This window comes from Mustela lutreola, chromosome 12 (assembly GCF_030435805.1).
Source record: "Mustela lutreola isolate mMusLut2 chromosome 12, mMusLut2.pri, whole genome shotgun sequence".
In the NCBI taxonomy this organism is placed as follows: domain Eukaryota; kingdom Metazoa; phylum Chordata; class Mammalia; order Carnivora; family Mustelidae; genus Mustela; species Mustela lutreola.
The window spans coordinates 12810080-12831653 of record NC_081301.1 but is presented as its reverse complement, the minus strand read 5'-3'; the positions used below and the strand labels follow the sequence as shown (position 1 = coordinate 12831653).

Here is a 21574-nt window from a genome sequence, read left to right as displayed (position 1 = left end):
AAGGTCTGAACCTAGATCTCCTCATCTTTAAAATGAATGTGATAACGGTGCCTGTCTTCCAGTGTTCTCAGATTATATGGGATCATCTTTTTCACATGACCATTTTACCCTCTCTCATATTTGCACTCGCTGTGCTTCTTTTTTTTTTTTTTTTTTTTTTTTTAAGATTTATTTATTAGTATTTTGAGAGAGAGAGTGTGTGTGCGCCAGCATGGATGGGAGGAGGGGCAGAAGGAGGGGGGTGAGAGAGAGAGAAAGCAGACTCCCTGCTGAGCGCAGAGCCTGATGCGGGGCTCCCACAACCTCGAGATCACAACCTGAGCCAAAATCAAGAGTCAGACGCTTAACTGACTGAGCCATGCAGGGGCCCCAGCACATGCCATGCTTTTGAGCTTCCGTGTGAAACCCCAGCGCCCTGCCAGCAGATGCGGCCTCGCCTTCCCAGGGCCCACCACATCATGCAGCAGGAGACAGCCCAAGACAGGCAGGAAGAGATGTCTGTGTGGACATTTCTCCCACTTAGAAAATCAATATTCTGTGGTCTGCCTAATTGTTCTGTTGCTGCTAAATGAGTCATTATGGAGGGAGAATAGCAAATGCATTGTGAGATTAATGGGAGAAAATAGTTGGCAAATGACTTTGGTTTGCTTCCGAAACTCTGAGAAGGTGTTACTATGAAAAATCTGGAGAGCCATGTGAGGCTGAATCTCCGGAAGCAGCTGGTAGCATTGTGAGGCCGCAGAGGTAGTGGATGGTCCGAGATGGTCCTTTTAGGGCAGGGCTCTGATTTGAGTATCATAGGGGTTGGAATCAGGAGTTACTGGGGGATCAGATCTGGAGTCTGTGTTGGGACAGGGAGCTCTGATGGCCTGGCCCCAAGGCGAGGGGATACTCTTCAGTTACCCTACATTCTGGGCAGTGCTCCGGGGATGCGGTGGTAAGCACAGCTAGCCCCAGCCCCTCCCTGGGTGGAGGAGACAGACTGCAGTGAAACTCGCCCACAGGTAAAGGTGCCTTGATGGTTGAGGCCTGTGTTCTGAGGGCCGGGAGAGGCAGGAGAGCCTAGAACTAGTGGGTCTGATTTGGCGGGGATGGTGGGAACAGCCTCTCCAAGGAAGGGAGGAGTGAGCTGAGCTCTTAGGGAAGAAGCTTCTGGGCAGAGGGAAGAACCCAGTGGTCCCGGAACAGGGAGCTAAAAGGGCTTGTGTGGCCTTAACCCTCACAGCAATCCTAAGAAGTGAATACTTCCTCAATTTGCAAGTGAGGAAACTAAGGCTGAAGATGCTTGAGACTTGCTGGAGATCGTGAAGCCTTCCCTGGCAGAGGCAGATTGGAGCCCAGGCCTCTGTGACTAATTGTGTGCCTGGCCTGAGAGATGCTCTAGGTGCCTTCTGCCCTCACAGGAGTCTCCACAGCCAGTGCCAGGCCCGCACTCCTGTAGGGCAGGGGGCCCAAGACTTTCCTGAGCTCCCAAGATTCCAGATTCTGGGGAGAGGGAGCCCCATTAGTCCCAAAGCCAGGCCTCTGCCTTTGGGGGGCTTTGCTTCCTCCTGGTGGCAACATGACTTGTGTAATTTTCTGTTGATCAAAATGCCAAGACAACTAATGACTCCTTTTTGAAAAAAGTTCTCTTAACACACTTCTCTCCCTGTGAAGTGGGTTGATTTATTCCCTGCCATTAATCCCTGCTGGCCTGTCTTTAGGTGGAGCCTATGAGCTTCCTGTAGCAGTGGGATGGAGGTGTGGTCCGTTCAAGGTGAACCTATGAGCTCCCCATAGTTTTAGGAAGTAGCAGCTGCAAATGGGGAGTAATCAAGTATTCACTTTGAGTACTGGGATGGGGCCATCAGAGGTCATCTCACCTTTTCTTGGTCCCTGATGACAACAGAGCATCATGGTACCAAGGAGTGTGGTAAAAAGTTTCCAGAGCCTTACATGGGAGGGTCAGAGCCATAAGACTAGAATTGGCCCCAGATTCTAAATTCTTGATGAGCCCTGGTGTGATTCTGAGCCTCACTGAAGCTCTGAGATCCCTAGTTAGTAGCCGTGGATTCTTCCCTCTCTGGATTCTTCTCTCTTCCAGGCCTCTGAGGGCTGTCGGTGGTGGAGGTACCAGGTTATCAGGCTGCAGAGTGACCTTGGGGCTGCATGTACCACCGCCTGCTCCAGCTGAGGGAGCCAGGCCTCACTGCCCCAGGGGACACTAGCAGGACGAAGCACCATGAGGACCTGAGCCCCGAAGGAGACAGGAACTCAGCCTATGGTGCTTTGCTACTGCTATTGGCTGAAATCCCACTTTCAGCCCAAACTTAGATTGGATTGACTCCTCCCTACCCCTCTCCAAGTATAAACCACAGACCCCTGGCAGAGGTCGAGTGTTTATTTGGTCTGGTAGAAGAGCCCCAGCTGAGGGCCCTTTGTCCTGCTCAGATTCCACTTCCAAAAGAATTCTGCTGAGTTCTTCAGATAAAAAGCAGGGCATGTCTTGTGGGGTTTGGGACAGGTCTGTGGCTGGCCCTGAGGGTACAGAGGGGATCTAGTCCCACCCCAGCACCCCACTGTGCTGCCAGAGGGAGTTATCAGTGACCCCTCAGAGTTGGTGCCCTGAGGTCTGCCTTCTGTTCTTGTTCCTTCTTCTCAGGGAGCCAGTCCCTCTCTTAGAAAACCCAGCAAGCCAGACCTACTCATGGTGGTATTTTTGGGTCCCCACAACAGCCCTGACTCTGGGGACCCAAACTGGAGTCTTCTCCTAGTCAGTCTTTGTTCTCCTGTGGTGGCAGACTCAGGCTAACCTGAGCCCAGGCAGATGGGAAGCAGAAGTAGCCGGATCAAGCCTTGTCCCACACACTTTTTCTTCCACTTGGGCCATGGGTGGATTCCAGAGTCTTGCATCCCTCAAATTCTGCCCCCACTCAGGCACTCTCTTCTCCTGCTTGTTTTCATGGTGCTCTGTTGTTTGCAGGGAGACAGTGGACTGTCCCCTGTCCCGCCTGGGGAACCCAGGCAGCTGAGCAGCAAGCCTGATGATTTGTCACCATCCATTTCCGACTGGTCATCCCTGCTTCTCTCTCTCCTAAGTCAAGGTGCCTGTGTAGCTGTCGTGGGATTCCTTCCATAAATGTCTGTGGCCTATAACCGTTAGTGGTGGTGGGACTCCATCTTGTTTGTGTCCAGCTACTACCAGGAAGAGTGTTTCAGGGCAGGCATGTTTCATAGAGCACCTGCCCTGTGCACGCACATTTTAGCAAACTCTCAGAAAGACAGCCACATGGCGTCCGGTAGGCCTGGCCACCCCCAGCTTTGCCCTTCTGCCCTGGAGAAGCACCTTGCACCAGAGTCACTCCCAGGTGATGCTGCAGGGTCCTCATGGCCCAGTGCTTTCTCGTGCCGGCGCCATGGCAGGGACCTCCTTATCGGCTTGAGGCTGGGGTTCTCCGCTGAGTGGTGGGATTCAGGATCTAAAGAATTCTTGGACCCCAAGTGGCCATATGCGAAGGGTTGGCTTGCTAAGCTCACCTGATTTGGGGGGCAGGTATGAATAGGATGGCGATGCCCGATGCCCTTTTTTTGTCCAGTCACATTTGAAGCCACTCATAACACTACTGGAAACACATTTCTAAATGAGAGGAAACACGGCATCCTCTCTGGTTTCAGTTGTACAGAAAACTAGTTAACAGGCTTCCTGTGGCCACCCCTAGCACACTGGGGTCCTGATGAGGGATCTGCAAACCTGCCTTTGGGTGGATTCACTTAAGTTTCCCACATATATTTATCCCACTGTCAGCCATTTACCTTAATGTGTTTCAGTACAGACCACATTCTACTTCACAGTACGCTGGCATTCGTAATTGAACATCACCTTGCCCTTCCAGGCATGGTCACCCCTCCCTACCCGAGCTTTCTGGCTTCTGTGTCAGATCCTGCTGGATGGCAGCTCTCTACTGGCCCCAGAGGGAGGCAGGGGCAGGGGCGGGCACTGAAGCCAGGGTCCTGCTTTCCTTGCACTGGACCCCTCCCAGCTCCCCCTCCTCCCCTGCCTTTCCTGGTCCTGCCTCCACCCCGGTCCCGTGTGGGCCACCTGCTGCTGCTGGGCCAGGCCCTTGGAGGACTGGGGTGGAGTAGACCACCGCCAGTCATGCTGGGCATCCTACAAGATAAACTTGGGTTGTTGAAAATGCTGGCTTAGGTCCCTCAAGCCCCCAGCCGAGGTCCCTGTTTGGGTTGTGTTGTGACAAGAGACTTATTTCCACCATGTGATGTCTGCCCATTCTCTGTCTTGATGGCCTTTCATGCTGGTAGCCCCCATGCAGGGGTCCCCTGACATTTTGTGTTCTGGTTTCAGGAGGGCAGGCACTTAATGGGGAGCCCCCAGCTGGCCAAACTAGTGGGCTAGAAGAGCCCTTCGGGTTCTAAATCACTCTGCCTGCGAAGGCAGAATCTCCGGGCTGCCCTGGCAACAGCTCCGCGCCAGCCTGTCGCGTGGCCGCTGACAGCTCTGGCTGCTGAGTGGCTGTGCTCGCTTGCGGCCCCCCTGCTCCTCACACCCCTGCACTCATTAGCAGCCGCGTGTTCCTGCGTCCTCTAGGCTGATGGCGCAGGGCAGGTGCTGGGCTGGGGTCCTTGGACTCTCCCGAGCGTGGAGGGGGGGCGAGGGGGGGTGTCACCCTTGAGAGATTTCATCGGCAACAGTGACCTTGGTTGGGTGCCGCTCAATACCCGGCTGCCAGAAAACAAAGCCTGACTTCCAGGTCTTAACAAGTCTCTTGGGAGTCCCCAGACTGTCATCCTGCTGCACCCCCGCTCCCCTGAGGCTCTCTGCCCGGGTCATCCCTGTTTATTCATGGTACTCAGACAAATTCCCTCTGCAGGTGGATGCCTGGATTCAAATCTCAGCTCCCCTCTCGTCAACACTGACTTCAGGGAACTCGTCTCACTCTGTAAGATGGGGATGCGGGTACTTCCTGTCTCCCAGGGAGGTCATGGGGAGTAAATGGGATCTGTGGCCCGGTGCTGGGGGGAGCACCTTGAGACCCACACAGCAACGCTGAGACGCCCGAGCTCTGCCAAGTGGCAGGTATCCCTGCTGTCTCGGGCCGCTCCCCTCTCTGGAGTGCCTCCTTCCCTGCCCCTGCTCTTCCTGCGTGGACACTGCCCATCTGTCTAGTCCTGGCTACTGCTGCTTGGAGCCCGCCCACGGCCCCTTGCTCCGGTCTCCGGCAGATTTCACTTTGCTCTGTGTTTCCCCACCTGCTTTCTGTGCTTTGTGATTATTGCGTCTGCTCTGCAGTTGGGGTCCTCTGAGGGTACTGGCTCGGGTCTCTTGAACTGTCCTTGTCCTGCCCTTCTCGGCAGAACAAGGTAGAGTCTAGCTCCTTCAGAGTCCCCCAGAACCTCCGGGTGAACTTGGAGGTCCTCCCCTCCCGCAGTGGAGCACGTGACCAAACTCATTCATAAGGCTCTAGAATGAGAAGTAGTCCAAGATTCTGTCACAGGTGGGAAGCCGAGGCCACGAGTGGGGCAGGAACATCTCCAGGCACACAGGAGCTGGAGGGCCTGCCGGTCAGTTGGGCCTTCCTGGGAGGCATTGGGGAGGACTTCACAGAAGTGACAGGAGCTGAGATTTGAGAGAGGAGCAGCCCATCAGAGGGACGGGGGAGAAGGGTGGTTAGGCAGAGGGACCCCGCGAGCAAATGCTCAGAGGTCAGAATCTTCCTGTCCTCTTGGGATGTGAGGCCGCCGTGGGAGGTGAGAAAGGGCTTGGAGCTTAGGGAGTGGGAGGTGAGGAGGTGCGGGTGCAGAGAGGAGGTGAGCAGCCCCCCACCCCCCGCCCGTGTGTTGGATTGAGTTAGGGGAGGATGGGCATCCTTGCCCTGTGCCGGGGGCCTTTTCTCCTAGATGTTCACCGTGACCTGAGAGGTGGGGAAACCAGGTGCCCAGAGGTTTGGTGACTTGACCTGGGCTTCCTGGGCTAGTAAGAGGCACAGCCAGAGTGGGAACCTGAGCCTCTTGAGCCTCCAGGTTCTGCTGAGCACTGCCTGCTGAGGCTGGCGCTGTGCCTCCTCTCTAGGGCCGGGGCCCGAACTCTTATTTTAGCTGCTCCCCAGCCAGGTGTGGGAGCCATGAGGAGAGTGTACCTGAAAGGGGTGGCCCTGGTTCTGGGCCACAGAGATGCGGTGTCACTGAGTCGCCCAGCACATGTGTGCGGGTGCACAGGACACAGTGGGCACCTTCCAAGGATGGGGTCGCTGCTCAGCGGGCCTGGCTGCTCTTTCTTTGAGCTAGGCCTGTGGGAAATGAGACCAGTGCCAGGTGGCCTCTGGCTGGGCAGCCCCAACTCTGGCCTCTGCCGCCCTGCAGCCGAGAGGGCTCTTAGAATACCTGGCCCCTCACCCCTTCCTTGGGGAGCCCACGACCCCCCCTGTAGGTTTCACAACTATTCTGATCTTATTTCCTGGCAGTTCTCAGGGTATGACAGTTGTCTGTGGGCCTCACTGAGGGAGAGGCCTCCATTCTGGGCCTCTGGTACCTTGCCCGCAGCCCAGCCTATCACAGGGGCCTGATAAATGCTTGTACTGTGAATGATACATTGAGCACCTATTGCATGCCAGGAACTCCACCGGGCGCTGGGGTAATGGACTCCGGTGAGGCACTTTGTGACCCCCAGAGCTCATCTGGCTCCTTTTAGGTCAGTTGTCTTGGATCAGGTATTCATCTCTACATTTTCCAAATGAGGAAACCAAAGCACAGAGAAGAGGCAAGTAGCCTGGGGTCACATCGTGAGCCGGTGAGGGCCAGAGCCAGGCTGAGCCCATCCTCCAGTAGATGCCTACCCCCTGGGCTATGAGTGCATCTTGGGGGCTGTCAGCTGTTTCTCTGCCACCAGCTTCACTGAACTCTGGAACCGGGGACCAGAGGTGGTGCTCCTGGGCCAGCAGGGAAGCCGGGCCCACAGAGACTCTGGATCCCAGGAGCAGGGCCCCTGGGGGCACAGCCAGCACCTGACTCCTTCTCATTGCTCTGCCCTAGCAGGAGCAGGGGCCCCCTCTGCCACTGCTGAGGAACTGGCTGTCTGGGACAGTGACTGTGTTTGGGGTAAGTCAGAGGCGGGAGAACAAAGAGAACCCTTCCTGCCAATGTGACTCTGACCTTGGAAACCCAGAAAAAGGGAAGAGTTGGCTGCAGGCTTCAAAGGGGGGCAGGCCTCCTGCGGACGGACATTGAGGAAGCCTTGGCTTTGTCAGTTCTTGCTGCCGAATTTCTCCTTTTCAGGTTAACTGAAGTCCTGGGGATCAGTGTCTGTGGGCTGGCCTGGAATCCTGCCACTTCTCCAGAAGGCCGGGCCATGCCAGGATCACTGCTCTGCTTTGCCTGGGCTCTTAAGACACAACTTACAGACGTGGGACTCTGGACCCAGCTCCCAAGGCTTACCCCAGTGCCCCTTTGCATGTGTGCCTAGCTGTAGGAGGGGGGCCCCAGGGGTGCTTGGGATCTTGCAGGGAAGTGCATAGCGGTCAGGAGATCCTGGGCACAGTGAGGCATTGCATCTTTGCTCATTATTCCACAGACGATAGACAAGTCCCTACTGTGTGCAAGGTGCGGACTCTGTCCCTGGAGAGATGCATGGTGGGACCTGCCCCTGTCTTGCCAGCTGTGAAAGGAGCCCCTGGCTGAGGCAGTCCACGGATGGGTGGGCACTATGTAACTTGGAGAGTGGGTGCCTGCTAAAGGGGAGGGGCCAGCCTCTATACTATGTCACTAGGTCTTTGGATGTATAAGAGAAGCCAGAAATCTAGAGCGTTTTGGGTGACATTTTAAAATTTCACATCTTTAAATGTTGGCAATTGATTCAAAACTTAAAAATGTCAAACGCTATGTGGGCTTAACAAAACATGAATGTTGACCAAATACAGCCCATACTCTTTAGTTTAGAGACCTCTAAGTGTCGGATAGAACCCAGGTGGGCAGTCGGGGGAGTAGGCAAGGCCCTCTGGAGGAAGAGCCACATGGGCAGAGGTGTGGCTGGGCGAATCTGCACCCGTGTTTTCAGGACAGTCTGGGGACCCCAGCAGAGCGGCCTGGAGTGGCAGACTGGGTGGGGTGGCCTGCGGACTGTGGAAGCCGTGCTGCCTGGAGAGGGACCGGCGCTAGCTGGCGTGAAATGCTGCCCCAGCAGAGTGGAGAAGTGGCGACTGACCCCGGCTACCCTGAGCCAGCAACGGCTCTGCCCCGTCCCTCCAGCTGGGGGTTTCTGCCCGTCCTCGGCACAGTCAAACGAGAATCTTTGGTCAGGGAAGTGGTATTTAAGAGAAGGCCCTGGGACACCCGGTATCTGGGTCCTTAGCTCTGGGGGGACTGTCCGTCCCTCGGGGTGTCCGAGTGTGTGGAGGACCCCTGCGCTTTGCATCTGCTCTCCTGCTGGCCCTGTAGCTCCTTCAGGCACCGGAAGTCCTAACCGCCCAGAAGGGGCTCACTTCTCCCCACCCCTGCAGGGGTCCTGCATTCTTCAAAGGGTTTGAACTGCTCTGGCCAGAGCCTGTCTGGTTGTCTTCCTGTTCAGGCCGGCAGGCATAACTTCCCTTTGTTTCACCACCCTGTCTGCCACGCCCTCCACAATCCATATTTTCGTTTCCTTCTAAGTGATCACCTGCTACACGGGTCCTTCAGATTGTCCTGGCAATAGGTCTAGCAAACTGGCATTGAGCACCGGCTGTGTGCAGGACCTTGGGGAAGAGAAACGGAGGTGACTGAAGCCCAGGGACCTGATATGGCCAGGAACGGATCGGGTAGACAGACTCAACCCACGGACCGTGGCGGGGTCAGCTCCAGGGTCTGGGTGAAGGGCAGCGAGGCAGCAAAGTGGGAAGGGGCAGTCAGGGAAGAGGCGAGGTGACTCTGTGATCCCCAGATGCCTGTGTCTGAGGCCAGGGACTCCTGGTGCTTTCCCAGCCTTGCCTCCTCCCACTCAACGCTCTGTCCTCAGCCTGTGGGGCGGCAGCAGCCGGCCTGAGTGAGGCGCAGGCAGAAGAAACAAAACAGAAGGAGGCTCCTGGCCTTCTGGGCAGAGCAGGGACCATTTGTTGCCAGATTCCTCGCTGGATACCCTCTCGATCACATCCTTCCCTTTACTTTAAGTCTTTTTAGTGTGAAGGTAATTAAAAGTACAAGCACAGAGTACCAAATTCCAGCCATACAGGGGAGTGTCAAGCAAAAAGTGACATTTTTCCTTCTACACCACTGTCACCATAGAGCTTCCCCACCCCACAAAAACCACGGCTGACTGTTGGCCGGGGCTTTTTCTGCAGACTTTTTGTGGCGCAAAAAAAAACAAAACAAAACAGTGTCCGTGTCTATGTGCTGAAGACATGTCAGCTAGCATAATCCTTCCTCCTTGACCTGTAGGGAGGGGAGCAGGGGAAAGCTGGCTGTTCTGGCCCAGAATGAAGACTCCCCCACCCTCCACCCCTGTCCCTCACCTCATTCAGCCCTCTAGCCACACAGCTCTGGGGGTGACGTGGCTCCCCAGGTGGGGCCGTGGTGTGGGCTCCAAACTCAGTCTTCTAGAGAGGGGAAGAGACAGGCTGCATGGCCATCATAGGGCTTCTTGTGCAGACAGGACTTCCCAGGGGACTGAGTCATTTCTGGTTTTGCCTACCTGTTCCTGGGGACGGGAACAGGAGTCAGCTGTGGTCCCTGTATGCCCTGGAGGTGCTCCTAGCCTCGGGTAGGAGAGATGTGTGCAGCCTTAGTGAAACCCTCTAGCTGGGGACTGTCACTTTGGCCTCTCCCTCTGGGCCTAGGTCGGCCACCAGGCACAGACCCTGGAGCCTGGCCTTAAGGGACTATTTGGGGCTGGGGGCAGCTGAGCCCAGGGAGGACTGTTTGCCTGGGCTCAGGGAAGCTTCTGGAGGCATTGTAAAAACCTAGGATTCAAAAGGGAATTTCTCAATTCTGGTCCATCATCCGATGGGGCTCAAAGTACCTCCAGCTCAACAAGGGAGAAACTGGATAGAAAGGAACAGGAAAGATCTGTGAGGTGCAAATGCTGGTACTGTTATTTTGTGTGGGGTCCCCTGTTTCCTGCCCCCTGTGTGGATTGGGGGCTCTGTGTGGATTGAAGCTCAGAGCTGGTTGAGGACTGGGCCCTGGGTGGGGGAAGACGCGTCTGCTTAGGCTGGAGAGCCCTGTCTGGGCCAAGTGTTGGCCCTTGTCGCTGGGATATTGAACGGCACTGAGTACTTGGTCACCTGTTAAGATAGGGTACAGAGATCTGCCTGATGGCCTTTGGCTTTGGTGCCCGTTTCTGGGTGATGGGGGTATTTTATGGTGATGAGGACAGGGACAAGAAGAGTGAAGGAAGGCTTACTTTGTGCCAGAACCCTGCGGCCCACCCCTACGCTGGTCTCCACCTCCAGCTTTGCTCCCCTTTAGTGCTCCCCCAACCCCGTGTGGCCCACCCCTTCCCTCTGGACTCCAGGCTGCCTCCTGCCTGCCTTGTTGATTTTACTTTACTGACCCATCCCTACCCCTGCACCTCAAGTACCCTCGCTCATGGTCTCTGCCTCTGTTGTTCCCTTATCCTTGATCACTCTGCCCAGGTGTCTGTGACCTGCTCCCTCACTTCATCCAGCCATGCGTGAAGCAGCCTCCTCTCCCTCTAGCTGGACCCTACCCTGTGTTTCTTTCTCGCACTTGAGTTCATCTGAGATTATCACTGTGTACTTCTCCCACACTTCTGCCCCAGGGGAGCAGGTAGTGGCTGTCTTATTCCCTGATGTGTCTTCAGCCTCTAGAACAGGGCCTGCCCCAAGGTTGGTGAATGAACAAATCAATGGATTTCATTTACTCTTACCCCATGAGGTAGGCACATTGCTGTGCACTTTCACAGACGAGGAAGGTGAGCTCAGGGGCTGAGTAGCTCATGGTCACATTTGTAACATGACAAAACTAAGATTTGATGAGCCAGATGTCTGTAGCCCAGAGTCTTGTCTTAGCCAGTAGAAGCTACCACCTCCCCGAATCTAGGCAGGCCTGCTCTCCAGGAGAGGATGAGAATGTGAGGGACTGAGAACTGTGGGTATTGTACCCTGAGAAGACAGGAGGGCGTGAGGAAAACTGGTGGGAGAAGGCCAGAGAGGGCCAGGGGGCAGGTCGGACACTTCACTGAGGCTCAGGACAGAGAGTCTCTGCGACGTAGTCCCTGAAGAGAGCAGCCCCGGGGCACCACGGCTCCCAGAGGCCCCTTGTGCTGGCTGTAGTTCCTGGCACGATTTCTTTCCCAGAGGAGCTCAGGCCTGGCCCGGCTTCCCAGGGCAGAGAAACACATGGAGAGAGAGAGAGAGACTCCAGCCTTGCTGTTTGCGTTGTTGTCACGTCTTCTCAATCAGCCTATTTCTGGGAGCAATGACTTCATCTCCTGTGATTCTCAACACAACCATTGTCAGGCATCCATGGAAAGACTGGGCCTGGCACCGTCCATGTTCTCCTGATGAGCCAAGTTAGGAGAGCCAGTTGGCAGGCCCTAACCTGACCTGGGTCGGGGGCTCATGGTCAGGTCTGCCTCCAGAAGACTCCCCTTCCAGTGATCACCCTCAGATCTGGCCTCGTTGACCCTAGGGAGCCCGGTGCCCCAAATGCCTGCCAGCCGGCCAGCACATGGCCTCTGTTGGGGGCCAGGGCAGTCACACCCAGCGTCCACCCTCAAGGGCTCCAAGGGCTCCTTGGAGTAGGCGGACCCTGCCTGCATTAGAGGGGCTGCGTGGGATAGGGAAGGGAGTGGGGACCCCACTTGGGCTCAGGGAACGCACCAAAGAGTTGTCTGGGCCACAGAGGAAAGGTGAAGGCTGGTGGACGATCTCCCTGTGGAGGGTACGGGAGGGGCTGGCTGACGGGCCTGGCATCTGGGTGTCGTGGGCCACCGTGGCAGCGTGTTGGGCTGGGCGGTGGCGGGGGATAGAGTGGAAGATGATGAGAAGGCAGGGTTTGGACTTGACCCCGTAGCTGGCTGGATTTTCAGAGGGGATGGGGCCTGCTGAGGGCTGTGGTTTTAGAAGCAGCTCCCTGGCTGTGTGTGAGGGTGGGTGTGGGAGGCTGTCTTCGAGGAGGGGGTGGACACCGGCAGTGGCTCCCCTTCATCCTCCAGGGTAGGGGAGTCTCCTCCCCTGTCACTCCCCCACACTGCCTGCAACGCCAGTCTCCACCCCTGGACTGCTTGTGGGCTAGGAACCAGAGGTGGTGGGAAGTCCCAACTTTAGAGTGATCCCCCCAAAAATCTTTCAGCTGGACTTCGTGCAGATCTGGAAGGCCCCAGAATCCCAGAAGGCACATCTTTAGCCCAGTTTTATTTACACGTTCTCCTGGAGGCAGGGGGAGGACTTGAAGGACACCAGGCAGGATGTGGTGCCAGAACACTCATGCCCCCACCAACTCCCCGTCTGGGGGTTCCCTGGGCTGCACCTCGGAGCAGAGCCAATAGTGCAGGCCCCTGCTCAGGGTCAGACTGCCGGGCGTCCAGTCTCATCTGGCCCACTTCCCCACTCTGTGGCCTTGAGCAGGTTGCTTGCCCTGTCTGAGCTTCAGTGTCCGCTTCTGTTAATGGGGACAGTAATTGTACCTGCTTCTCAGGGTATTTCTGAGAATTATTTGTTTTTAAAGTGGGGGGTAACTCTGCTGCTTAAGCGTCTGCCTTCGGTTCAGGTCATGATCTCAGGGTCATGGGGTCAAGCCCCATGGTGGGCTCCCTGCTCAGTGGGGAGTCTGCTTCTCCCTCTCTGTCTGCCCCCACCCCTGCTTGTGCTCTCTCTCTCTCTCTCAAATAAAAAAATAAAATCTTAAAAAAATAAAAACAAAGGGGGAAGGGGCCTAGCAGAGCAACCACACATAGGAGAGGCCCAGTTTGCCTTAGCTGTAGCAGAGGGGCCATGGGGGTAGGGGCAAGGGGACGGGCAGTTATCTTCACCTTCCTTACCAAGGCTCCCTTAGGTTTCCCAGGGCCAGAAGTGGGGAGGGTGATGAGAGAGCCTGGCTGAAGGAGCAGTGAAGTCTGGGCCCTAGCTTCCTCTGCTGCTGACCTCAGGCAAGTCTCTCTTAGCCTCAATTTCTGGGACCAAGGAAGGAATAAGGAAAGGATTGATGGTGGTTGGAGCCAGCAGGGGGCAGGTGAGGGGCTGACATACCTGTTAAGACTTCTCTTCATTTCCCCATACTGAAAGTCATCTAACTCCCTGCCCCGAGCAGGCACCGGCAGGAAATGTTTTCAGACGGGCCTTTTCCAAGCTAAGGGTGGCCACGTTCTCCTGCTTCTGTGTTATTTTTCCCACAGAGGATGGTCTGCTGTCGCCCTTGTCCCTGAGCCACCACCCATCTTCCTTTGCTTGCCTTCACTGTTCCTGCTGTTCAGCATTGTCTTTTTTGGTAAGAAAAACTGTTTGGCAAACCAGAGAACATTTTCTGAGCATCTTTAGTCTGCTTAGGTCTATGTTGGGCCCAGGGGATACAGAGATGGTTAAGATACTGACCCAGGTATTAAGGGGAGGAAGATTGTTGAATTGTCTTGTGTTTAAACATCTGAATGCAAAAGCAGCAAGGCTGGGGCAAGAGGCCCTGGGCCCTAGGTTCTTCTGCTTTCTGCCTGTGGGACCCCTGGCGAATTACACGACCTCCCTGAGCCTCCGAATCTTCAGCTCAAAACCTAGGTCAGTCCCTGATGATCCCTCCCAGTTCAAAGGGTCTGGGATCAGTTTGGATTATTAACTTCACTCTGTCCTCTCCAGGTAGAAGGCTGGGCTAAGTGCACTTTAAGCACAAAGCTGGAAGAGCAGACTCGAGGCAGTGCACTGAACCAGGCAGTCAGTGCAGGCAGGCAGTGCACTGAACCACGGTGAAGCCAGCTCTGCAACATACTATTTATATGTCTTTGGACAAAATCCTTCCTTGAATTCCTTTGAGAATTTTTGGGGGGGCATGTGTAAATGAGTATTATGGTATGCCTGATACCAAGGGCCTGGCCCATAGGAACTCATTCATTAAAGCTGCTGAATACCTCCCCTCCTCAAATCAGGCACCTGCTCCACAGCAAGAACGCGCCCCTCCGACACCCTTCTCGGCCCCTAGTCCCAGCTCTGCATGTTCCATAGTTGGACTCTCCGGGGGGAGGAGGCTGTGGAAGCATACTTCTCTCACCCTCCCCGCCCCCGCCCTACAACAGAGGCCTACAGCTAACTGAGGAGACCTAGCATGGGGACCCACAAACGAATCGAGGGAGAGCCCCTCGGTGGGGTTCAAATGGTTTAAAACCTCCTTGATTTGAATATAATACTGGTTTCGAATTCTGTCTTGCTTTAAGAAGAACATGTTTGCTAATGAAATTAATAGTGTAAACAAGATTTGGGGAGGGCAGGCAGCCAGAAGAGAGGGGTTATTTAAACACACTTCAAAGAACACCCTTTTCCAGCATCTAAGCCACTCCATTTGCATACGTAATGATTGTGCTAATTATAGGTGGCCTCATCTGTTAACAACAAGTTTGCCTGGTTGTGCTACATTATTGTAATCACTCAGTCAAAATTTCTGGCATGCTTTTCACCAAAGATAACACTAGTAATAACTCCTATCATGTTTGATCCCTTGCTCTGTGCCAGGCTTCTTAGCGGCCATTTGACAATGATCTCATCTCTTCTTTGCAACAGCTTTGTGCCCCGCAGATTCCTACCCCCTGTGTACGGAGGGTGAGATTGACGTCCCGGGAGGTTAGGTAACGTCCCTGGGATCCCACCGCCGAGAGCTGGTAGCTGGGGACGTGGCCCAAGTTCTTTGCTAACTCATGTTCTTTCTACTCCGTGTGCGGCTCTGCCTCTCTGGGGAGACTGGGCACGTGTGCTCGCTTTTTCTGTCGAAGCTTTCCCTTTCTTGTTTGGTCCTCACAGAAACTCCCTTTTGGCTGCAGAGGAAACGGAGACCCTAACAAGGAATTGAGGGCAGTGCAGGAGGCGCGACTGGGTCCCCTCACTTCTCGGGTGACACCTGGCCCAGCTCACTCAACCACCTTCCCACAGCGGAGGGAGGGCCGCCCCTCCTTGTCCTTCCCTGGGGTCTTGAGTCCCAGCTTGAGAGGATGGTGTCTTGCCTCTCCCACTCAGCCAGTGCTGGGCTTGGCCTCACAGCCCAAGAAATTATAAGGCAATAAACAGGTGGGAAGACACCAAGTGCACCATAAATCGCCGTACATTTGTTGTCATTAAATCGGAGGTTGCACCCAGGTGGCTCGTGGCCACACGTCGGCCACAGACAGGTTTCCCTGGGTCTGAAAAGATACAGAGGTGTTTCTTGGTGTTTTTAAAAGAATCAGTTACCGGGGTGCCTGGGTGGCTCAGTGGGTTAAGTCGCTGCCTTCAGCTCAGGTCATGATCTCGGGGTCCTGGGATCGAGTCCCGCATCGGGCTCTCTGCTCAGCAGGGAGCCTGCTTCCCTCTCTCTCTCTCTCTCTGCCTGCCTCTCCATCTACTTGTGATCTCTCTCTGTCAAATGAATAAATAAAATTAAAAAAAAAAAAAAAAAAGAATCAGTTACCAACACTGAAACACCCATAAAACATTCACCTGCAAAATCAGGGTTTCTGGCTTTTCCCGAGCAGACAGATGTGGCAGCGTTGATCCTGTATCCCTCTAGGGCAAAGAACTGGCCGCTACAGCTCATCCCATCTTTTTCTCCCTGGAAGGCCTTCAAGTTGGCGTAGCCCAACTTAGCTCTTCCCAGCGGCCCTGTGTGTTGGGGGCAAGGGAGGGGAATAAGGTTCCCGTTCTGTAGACAAGGAGTTTGGGGCCCAACGGGACTGCTGGACCCTGCCACAAGCTGGTGTTGGGGAGGCTGGGACTTACACTTCATCCTCACTGGCCTCCAGATGTGTCTGAGCCCCACTGGCCACCCTGGAAAGAAAGAAACCTTTCACGGGCCTAATGACTCAAAACTAACCAACAGTGAGCCTGGGGAACTGTTCCTGTCTCCCCTTCTCCCTTTCCACCCTCCCGAGGCCGGAGGGGACATGGGAAACCTATTCATTTAAACTCAATTATTTTCTCGAAGACAGAACTGAACTGAATTGGGTCAGCGGCTATATTTGCTGTGCTCAGCTATTTCCCCTGTACCGCCAGCGCCCACCGGGCGTGTTGCTGGGCTCCGTGCTGCCGGGCTCACCAATTATAACTCCATATCAGTGGCCGTTCCTTAGCATGCTTGATTTGGGAACAGAGGAACACCCTGTGTTCCTTCACCGAGCAGGCCACAGGAGCAGGGTCCGGAGTGTGTGGTCACCACCTCCTGGACCCAGGCTGCAGGTTTGGCGCATTTCATGTCCAACCCCTGTCTGCAGTAGATGTGCTTCTGACAGTGGAGTTTTACAGACAGGGAACCTGAGGTCTGGAGAAATTGGGTGCTTGTTGGAGAAGTAGGCCTTGGAATCAGATACAACTGGGACCTGACTAGGTGTATGACTTGGAGCAGAGAGCTGACTGCTAGGCACTCCATCTCATCTGTAAATGAGGCATGAGTACTTGACATACCTCTGGGGGCCAGGCTGTTGTACTGGAAATGTGACGTGCTACGTGACGTGGACACTTAACCCACCCATCCACACTCATTCCCTTGCACTGTGTGCAAGGCACAGAGCATGGTAGGGGACTGAGATCTCAGAAGGCATACAGGCTGGGCTGCCCTCCTTTCTGTGAAACTGTTCCTGATTTCTCTGCAATCAACTGGAAATGTTTCTGCAGTCATTACATGTCGCCTGTTGGGCCAGGCCCTGCAATGGATAATTGCTCAGCCTCTCCTGGACCTGTGGCTAGGCATGCTTTTGTTTGGCAATGATGTCTGTATGTGTCCTACCCCCCCCTCCCCCCCGCGCTGGACTGCCAGCTTCCTGAGGGCAGAGAGCACGTGTCTTGTTCACTTGCTTGAACGCTGATGTCATGCCCTTTCTAGCTGGGTGACCTTGGACTGTTGGGCCTATTTTCTCGTCTGTAAAATGAGACAGTAGTGTCTCCCTGTGACACCCAGAAAGAGGCTACTGGCAGCTTTGTGCATAGACACCTGCAAAAACTCTCGGGAGACATTTGGAAGAAGTAAGATCAGATGCTTCTGTTTCACCCTCTTGAAGCCCAGAACATCTAAGATTGGGGCTCTGGGGGATCCCGGGAAGGGCTGTGAGTGCCGTCTTGTTGCAGAGTTGCTTCCTTCCGTGGAGCAGTGTGGACGGGGTGTAGCCTGTGGGCCTCCCCTCATCCCCTCCGTCTTCTCTGCTCTGGGGGCTGGGTGTTGCCCAAGCTCGGGCTGCTCCAGCTGCTCCAGCTGCTCTGGTCTCAGAGAGCCATACCTCCCATTGTCCAGTGGTGGGGCTGCGATGAATTAGGACCTAGCCAGCTGCTGCTGACCTCCAGGAAGGCACCCAGGTCCCAGTGCCTGGCGTTGGGACTTTGTTTTGGCGGTGTTGAATCTGGAGGTAGAACAGGGTCCCCCAGTCCACTCCCATGATATTGTTGCTGGTCCCAGAGGCTTGGGGGTGGATAAGGGGACAGTTCAGGGAGGTTTGGATTCCTTGACCTTTTAGGGACTTGGTGAAATCGGAGGGCCTGTCTGTGAACTGGGGCATTGGGCCGGTGTAGACCTGTGGTGGCGATGGCTATGAGAGCAGGGCTCCACTCTTGTGGGGTGGGGACAGAACTTGGGGACTTGGCAGCAGGTGACCTAGTCAGACACAGAAGCTAGACCCTGGTAGAGCACAGTGAATGGAACTTGAGCCTTTGGGGGCAGGACTTAGGGATGGGGGGCCTGACCACCCGCCGACCCCAGCATACTGTCATAGGGCTCTAGCAGCCACAGGCTCGGAAACTGTAGCCATCCCTCCCTCCCCCTTCCCCTTGTAGCAGTCAGTCCCTGGAACACCACGCTGAGTGTTTGCCCAGCACTCGGCACCGTGACAACCAAGAAAGAAATGCTGACCAGGTCTTATTGCAAGTTTGAGAGTAAATTTACTATTTTTCTAAGGAGGCATCACGTGGGTGGGAATTTACCCACCCCCTATACATTAACAGCGTTTTGATGGAAACATTGCAATTTTTTGAGTGAACATGTGTCAGCATCACTGTGGGGGGAAAGGTTCCAGGATTCTCTGCCAGCTGAAGTCATTACCACAAGGCACTGGTTGGGGGCCTGGCAGATGGGGGTGATACAAATAGGCCAGTGGAGGGTGAGGAGGTGGCCAAGTGGGGAGCCTGGCTGGCCTGATGGGAGGTCGGAGGACCTTGGAGCCTGGCCGGGGTGAGGGGGGGCAGGTCTCTGAGCAGGTGGAGAGGAGGGAGGGAGTTGGGAGGTTGTGGGCTGACAGTGTACATTAACACCCTCCCCCCACACACACACACATCACAAAACAAGGTGAGTAGGGAGCAAAGAGACAGGGACAAAGAACAGAGACTTTGGAATGGTGAACACTGGCAGCTTAGACCAGAAGGACAGGCTGGGGCCAGATTGTTGAGGGGCCTGGAATCCCAGCTGCCACCACTAACAAGCTGTGTGACCTTGGGCAGCTTTTCCAACATCTCTGTGCTTTAGCTTCATTGTAGTAAAATGTAGCAGTGGATGCCCACAGCTTATGACTCTCTTGAGGATTCATGGAAATAATGTATGTAGAATGCCTAACACTGGGCCTGGCACATAGCAGGTGCCAGGACACATTTGTTGTTTGTTGGTGATGATAAAACCACATAAGCATAGATGTGCATACATAAATTAACAGCTGGAGTGCACTGAAACTGCTCTCTAGAGTTGGCCCTCAGTCTAATATCAAGTTTGATTCTCACCTTCAGCAAATACAGCAGTTGTCTCTTTAGAAGCTCTTGTCCATGAACAGCCGGTCCCTGGGGCTGACTCTCCTGTAAGGATTTGTCTCTGGTCCTGTGCCTACCTCTATCCTCTCGCTGAGACAGCTCTGGGCAGGTCAGAGAGGGCCTCCATCCTCTGCATAGCCTCTAGGAAGAAGAGATCCATGGCCACAAGATAGGTCCCCCTCCCAAGGGCTGTGCCTTGACAATGTTGGGGTTGGCTCTTGCACATCAAGAAATGGGAAGGTGCTTGAGGAAGGATGGTTCCAGAGTTCTCCAGAGAGCCTAGCCCAGTTGGCGAGACATCGTCAGATCTTAAAAAGATGATACCACATCTGGACTCTGAACTTTTGGTAGGAGAATGACCTACAGGGTGTTTGTGTTCATCACACATTTATTTGAATGCCAGGACTTGAAGAATGGAGATGAATAGATCCCAAGGAGGGCCTGATAGGGGGGTCAGCAGGATTCCCTGGGGGAGGGAGATGCTGCGTGAGGCAGGCCGGGAATTCAGGAAGAGGAAGGGGTGATTTCATACTTCCTGTGCCTGAGGACACTGGGAAAGCCTTCCCCCAGGTGGGGACAATTAAGCTGGGTCTGAAAATTTGAATGAGAATTAGGAGTAGGGGGAGGAGGGGTGAGCTCAGTGGGGAGCAAAGGTGTGGCCTGGAGGAAGGGCAGGGCAGGCCTGGGGCAGAGTGAAAAAGGAGAGCCTGTGGCTGGTTGCTCCTGTAAGGGTGAGGAGTGCCTGGGTGGGTGGGTGGGGCCTAGTGATCCAGGAGGCCTGGTTCTCCCAAGGTGCTGGAACCGGGCAGGAGTGACTGGATCTTGGCAGCCTCTGGAATTCCCCCAGCTATCTGTGGCCAAGTCACTGTGTGTTCTGTACTTTCACTTATTGTTCAAGTTGACTCTGAAAGGAGCTTACAGGAGGTTATGTAGCCCTCTGAGCTAAGGCTGGAAGGGTATGGAGGAGGGAGCTTATTCAAGGTCAAGCAGCTGGTGAGTGTGGGAGCCTGACTCGGGCTGTACATTTTCTGACCTCAAATACGGGCTTCTTTCATATTTTTATCTTATTTTTTTTAATTGAAGTACTGTTGGTGTACAATATTATATTAGCTTTAGGTGTACAACATGATGATTTGACAGTTACATACCTTAAGAAAAAACTTGTTTCTTTTTAGCTTTTGACCCCCTCCTGTGGTAGCTGTCATATTGAGAAACCCCTGTCATAGGGGCCTCTTTTGTAGAACAAAAGCTTAAAACTGAGAGGACCCACCCACCGGCAGGGTGGCTTCCTGCCTGGGGGTAATCTGGGAAGGCCTCCAGGAGAAAGAGGTTGTTAGAATTGGAGAGGGAGACTGAGAGGACCAGATGGGTAGTAGGTACAGATGGTTGTCTGGAGTGAGGCATATCTGCTTTCCAGTGAAGCTAGGTCAACTTGTGCAAGTGACCAAGCTTCTCTGGACTTGGTTTTTTCATCTGTAAAGGGGTCACAGTCTTGGCCTTGCCTGTTTGTTGCCACACTAAGCTCAAGTAGGAGGTCTTGTAGGGCCTGCACCTAGTGGAGGTGCTTCGGAAATGTTCTCTGGCCCTCCTTCCTGTCGCCAGGGGCTTGCTTCTGCCCTAAGACCCCTCTCTCTCTCTGCTTATAGCCTCACTTCTCCCCTCTTCTGAAATTTCCCCTAGGACATTGGGATCTTGGGCTTGGAGCCCTCTGGGCTGTGGGTGTGGGCGGATGGAGATGTTGGGGGCTGCAGGCCTTCACCAGTGGTCAGGGTCACCATTGCCTAAATGGAGCTGAGCCCAAGTGAGGACACTGCAGGGGATGCAGTGAATTACAGACTTCCTAGTTTGGGGGTTGCTTTGGGGCCACAGTCAGACCTCTTCACCAGCCTTTCGTGCTCCAGCCAGAGTCCTGGCTGTCTGCACTCAGTAGGTGCTAGACAGTCTGGCACTTGATAGGAGCTCAGATGTTTGCCAAGGGACTGGAGCAGGCTGAAACCACCATGAGCTGAACTGGGACTTGTGATGTCTCTGGATATAGAAGCCAAGGAGGAGGCAGGACCCCCAGCAAGGGCTGTATACTCTCCCCACCCCCACTTCTCCATCCATATTTACATGGTGGAATTGAATGCGGTTATCTCATTTCTCATGTCTCAGAAAGCTGTGTGGCAGCCAAGCCAGTGGAGGCTTCTGGGTGCTGGGCCCCAGCTTGATTAACCCTCAGGGTGGTGACTGTAAGAGAAGGTGTTCCCTGTGGGTGACAGAGGCTCTCTATGTAGCTGGCTCAAGTGTAATGGAAAAGGGGTGACTCCAGGCCAAAATGTTGAGTTGATTGGGGGTGCCCTTCCCAGAGGGATTTGTGTTTCTGTGTGACCTGAAGATGAGTCTCTACGCCAGAGCGTGGGGTGGCACTTGGGCCTGTGTGTCAGACTGGGTCTGCCTGCCCCCATAGCCTTCCCAAACCTGGGCAGCTGACCTTGCTCACCCAAGCGCCTCCTCCGTCCTGGTAGTTAAACCTACTCCGGTCATCGTGGCCCCATCCACGATGTGGGTGTGTGGGTGCTTCCCTACAGGAGATGAACCGGGTGAGAGAGGGAACTTGAACTCAGGACTGCTGCGCAGGGGTCTGCGCCAGTGACTTGGGTAAGCAAAGCCCTGGCTTTGCCGGTAACTCCGCCTTCGTTCATACTTTAGAAATGTTTGAA

The 21574-nt window shown here is 54.6% G+C and overlaps 1 protein-coding gene across 9 annotated transcripts in view; it reads left to right on the top strand.

Annotated features, from left to right (window-relative positions):
- The window catches only part of DAB2IP (DAB2 interacting protein), a 189418-nt gene that overhangs the window by 120893 nt on the left and 46951 nt on the right, over positions 1-21574 (top strand). The window contains exon 1 of one of the 9 annotated variants that reach the window (XM_059142890.1): positions 19844-19865. The exons of the other annotated variants lie outside the window; for them this stretch is intronic. The gene's annotated coding sequence lies outside the window, so the exon portion shown is untranslated. Of the gene's footprint in view, positions 1-19843; positions 19866-21574 lie in introns of those variants that run through there. 9 annotated transcript variants of the gene reach the window in all.